The sequence below is a fragment of the Rattus norvegicus genome, chromosome 12 (assembly GCF_021556685.1).
Source record: "Rattus norvegicus strain SHRSP/BbbUtx chromosome 12, alternate assembly SHRSP_T2T, whole genome shotgun sequence".
Lineage (NCBI taxonomy): Eukaryota > Metazoa > Chordata > Mammalia > Rodentia > Muridae > Rattus > Rattus norvegicus.
The window spans coordinates 29,152,710-29,157,544 of NC_141545.1; the positions used below are offsets into that span (position 1 = coordinate 29,152,710).

At 48.4% G+C, this 4,835-nt stretch overlaps 1 pseudogene; it reads right to left on the bottom strand.

Moving 5' to 3' along the window:
• Positions 1 to 313: 313 nt before the first annotated feature.
• On the bottom strand, positions 314 to 1,010 carry Chmp5-ps3 (charged multivesicular body protein 5, pseudogene 3; annotated as a pseudogene).
• Between the last annotated feature and the right edge of the window lie 3,825 nt (positions 1,011 to 4,835).

Below are 4,835 nucleotides of genomic sequence, written 5' to 3' on the forward strand. Positions count from 1 at the left end.
AAGCAAGCGCTCTACCACTGAGCTAAATCCCCAACCCCTCAGATTATTGTTAATGAATGAAAACAAGTCATACAAAGTCAAAGGTACTTTTCAGTTAGTCTTTCCTAAGGGGAAAAAAAAATCAAATTTTAGTAAAGAGCTTCCCCCAAGCAATGAATTCCTTAATGGAAAAAATAAAAATACAGGAGCAGTGTAATTAGCTTTTCCTCCAAAGAAAGGAGAGAAACCTAAATCTGGCAAATTGGGAAATATTTCCTAGTACCGGAATACTTTTTTTTTTTTCTTAAACATCACACGCTGGAATGCTGCAAGTCTACAAAGCTGGAATCTGTGGCAGCCCAAATTCATCCACCAGCCTTGTCTTTTGTGTCAGTGGGAACGCCTTCTGGAATTGCCAGTGCAGAAGCTGCTTGGTCCAAGTTAAGAGCTGTCGTCATCAGCCAGAAGCTCGTCGCCCGGCGCATCAACTCTGCTTCCTGGTCGTCCTCATCCAATCTGGGGTGCCGTGGCTGCGGCCCGGGGCTTCCTGGATCCCGTTTGCATCTTCCACCATGTCTTCTAGCTGGCCTTGTAAATCCTCAATCTGGTCAATTTTTACTTCCTTGTAAGCCTTCTTCATTCCCTTTACTCCCAATTTCATTGCATCAGTCTTGGTGTCCTCCGGTGACTGGATGGTGTAATTAGCTTGCTCCGTGTTAAAGGACTGTTGGGTCAGGTTGTCTCGCTGCTGCTCACACATCCGTTTTTGCTTTAAAACCCTCAGGGCTGGGGTTGGGGATTTAGCTCAGTGGTAGAGCGCTTGCCTAGCAAGCACAAGGCCCTGGGTTCGGTGTCCAGCTCCAGGACCCTCTCTCATCTTCTTGATTTGGTCCTTATATTTCACCAGTTCAGCATCCAACAGGGAAATCTTTTTGTCAATGGATTCTGCCCTGCTATCCACCATCCCAATGCAGTCAGTCAGGCTAGGTGGCGGAGCCCTTGGGTTTCGCTTTTCCGAAGAATCGGTTCATCTTGGCCGGCGGCGAGGAAACCCAAACACTGGAGAAATGTTAGTCAAGGTTTTTTTGTTTTTTGTTTTTTGTTTTTTTTCCGGAGCTGGGGACCGAACCCAGGGCCTTGTGCTTCCTAGGCAAGCGCTCTACCACTGAGCTAAATCCCCAACCCCTTGGTTTTTTTTGTTTTTTTTTTTTTTCTTTTCTTTTTTTCGGAGTTGGGGACCGAACCCAGGGCCTTGTGCTTGCTAGGCAAGCACTCTACCACTGAGCTAAATCCCCAACCTCCACCCCCCCTTTTTTTAAAAAAAGATTTATTTATTATATATAACTACACTGTAGATGCCTTCAGACACACCAGAAGAGGGCATCAGGTCTCATTACAGATGGTTGTGAGCCACCATGTGGTTGCTGGGATTTGAACTCAGGACCTCTGGAAGAGGAGTCAGTGCTCTTAACCACTGAGCCATCTCTCCAGCCCCCCCCCCTTTTTATATATAAGTACACTGTAGCTGTCTTCAGACACACCAGAAGAGGGCATCAGATCTCATTACAGATGGTTGTGAGCCACCATGTGGTTGCTGGGATTTGAACTCAGGACCTCAGGAAGAGCAGTCGGTGCTCTTAACCACTGAGCCACCTCTCCAGCCCCTAGTCAAGGTTTTTATTGCTGCAAAGAAACACCATGATCCAAAAGCAAGTCAGGGAGGAAAGGGTTTATTTGGTTCACATTTCCACGTTGCTGTTCATCACTGAAGGAAGTCGGGACAGGAACTCAAGCAGGGCAGGAACCTGGAGTCAAGAGCTGATGCAGAGGCCATGGAGGGTGCTGCTTACTGGCTTGTGCCTCATGCCTCCTTCCTCATGGCTTGCTCAGCCTTTAAAACCCAAGACCCCAAGCCTAGGCTGGGCCCTCCCCCATTAATAACTAATGTTTTAAAAATACCTTACAGCAGGATCTTATGGAAGCATTTTCTCGATTGAGGTTCACTCCTTTCAGATGACTCTAGCTTGTGTCAAGTTGACCTAGGACTAGCCAGCATACACCCATATCAGAGGCCAGAGTAGGGTTCCGTGCATTCAAGTTTCTTATCTAGGAGCCCTTATTAGTTCCTAAAAAGAGGACCTTGGGTAAAGGTGTTCCCAGGTCTTAATCTATTCCCAACATGCTGTCTTCCCCCCACTAGAGGTTGAACTTGAGGCTTTTATACATGTTAGATATGTGCACTATGCCTGAGCCACGCCCCCAGCCCCTCACTGGGAGATTCTAGGCAGGTTCTCTACCACCGAGCCACGCCCCCAACCCCTCACTGGGGGATTCTAGGCAGGGGCTCTACCACTGAGCCAGCCCCCAGCCCCTCACTGGGGGATTCTAGGCAGGGGCTCTACCACTGAGCCACGCCCCCAGCCCCTCGCTGGGGGATTCTAGGCAGGGGCTCTACACTGAGCCACACCTTCAACCCTTATTTACTGTTTGAGACAGAGTCTCGTAGTTTTCCCCGGGTGGCCTTGGATCTTTTCTGCAGTCCAGCCAGTCCTTTGCCTTCTGGATGCTGTGATTTCAGGTCTCAGCCAACACAATCTTCTCATACAAACACCTGCTCCTCCTTCATTCACACAATAGAAACCAATTTTCTGTTTGTTTAGTTAAAGACAACTATGTCACATTTGTGATCCCATGTGGGAAGATGAAGCTAGGGGTTTGCCGAGAGTTTGAAACTAGCCTGAACTACATGGGAAGACTGTCTAAACAAACAAACAAATGGCGGGGCAGGGTGGTACACGCCCGAAACCCTAACACTCAGCAGGTAGAGGCAGAACTAGGAATTCAAGGTCAGCCTTAGCTATATAGAAAGTTCTGGGCCAGCCAGGGTTACATGAGACCCTGCCTTGAAAACCAAGAGAAATAGGAGTGGACATTGCTAATGACCTGGTGACCTTTTGCTCTCTGTAGAGCCAGTCCTTCCTCAAATTCCTCATAATGATTATCCCAGACTCTTCCCTCCCTAGACCTTCACCTTCAGGTCTCTATTACTAGAGCCCACCCTAGGGGAGATGTCACATGTCCTCTAGAGCCTACTCACCTCTGTGCTGTCTCAGGCAGAGGCCACACCAGCTTCTAGGCCTTTAAGCTGTGAAGCCCTCTTCACGGTCACATGCACTTCGCAAAAGAGTTTCTATAGTCAAGCTAAGTTTGATCCAGCCTGGCCAAGTCAAGCCGAGTTTTCATTCTCGCTTCTCCGTGGGTCCTTTCACTGCGGGTCATGACACCTGCAGGGACGACGTCTCCTCTCCACTGTTTACACGCTGGCCCCATCTCGGGCCGAAGCAGTTATAAGTGGTAAAGCTACTTTAGGGCAATGGGCCTGTTGTTTCTTAGTCCTGTTCTGCATCAGGCACTGTAGAGTCCCTTCCCGAATGCCACAGCAGTTGAACCAATGACCGCCTAGTGGATCTGAAACATCTGAGGCCCAGACACTGGGGCTGTAGTGATATATGAGGTTCAGGTGGGATTGGGAGAGAGCGAAGGTAATCCAAGAAAGGCCAAAGGAGACAGCGCAACGATTGTGAAGCCAAAGTACCTGGAGTAACAGGAGAAGGCTGGCTCTCAGCCTGTGGGTCACGACCCCTCTGGAGATGGCGTATCAGATGTTTACCCTACGATTCAGAACAGTGGTGAGACTACAGTTATGAAGTAACAAGGAAAGTAATGTTATGGCTGGGAGGTCACCACAACATGAGGAACTGTATGGAAGGGTTGCAGCATTAGGAAGGGTGAGAGCCACTGTTGTAGATGTGGTTCTTCCAATAAAGTGGCCTCCATTGCCCTCAGATAAGCTCTGCCCGAGTGGATACGAAGACACAGCTCAGTTCAAAGGGGATACGAGATGGTTTCTCGTGGTGACCGTGGCTGAGAACACAGATTTAGGCGACTCAAAACTCTGTCTTCCAAGGAGGCATCGATCTCATTAAGTTTTTTTTTTATAGAAACAGAGCAAAGAAATTTATAAACCAACACACTTTTTTTTTCATTACAGATCTATTTTTTAATTTTATGTGTTTGAGTGATTGCCTGCAGGTATGGCATGTGTGTGTGCCACGTGTGTGCCCGGTGCTCACAGACACCAGAAGAGGGCATCAGATGCCCCTGGGACAAGTTATAGGTAGCGATCATGTGAGCTATCGTGTGGGTGCTGAGAATCGAACCTGGGTCCTTTGCAAGAGCAGTAAGCGCTCTGAACTGCACAGCCATCTTCCCAGCTCCAATCCATTTTTCAACTCGTGGAAGCACGAGAGTGGGAGGTCACAGCACAGCTGGGCGACCTCTCCTACCGAGATGCTATGCCTTAGCTTTTGGGTTGAGTAAGCTAGTTGCCTGCTAAGCTCATACATTTCAAACGCCTCACCTGATAGTCACAAGGATATTAGATCAGGTACGGAGCGAAGGAAGGAACGGCTAAAAAGAGTAAGGCTAAAGATAGCCCGAGATAAATTTTAATTAGGCTCTGGCCTGTAACACTCCCACCTCACCACACATTTAAGAAGTTCTAAATGGTTGATCGGTCCTGCAGAAGGTTCCGTGTGAGATGGCGTTTCTTTCCGGAATTCCTATGTACATCTGCGACAAGTGTACCAGGACCGGTCCTGTTGACCCTTCTTCACTTTGCCTTTTCGAAGGAGGGCGTGGGGAGGGCCACTGGACCCTCACCTGAGATTCCAGCCATTCCTTCCACAGAACTATGCTCTCTCATTATACATAGCCTGGAGGTGTGCTCTAAGGTCATTCTAGAATATATAAACTGGGGGAAGTTAACTGAAGACTCTCAGTGTACGTGGGCACTC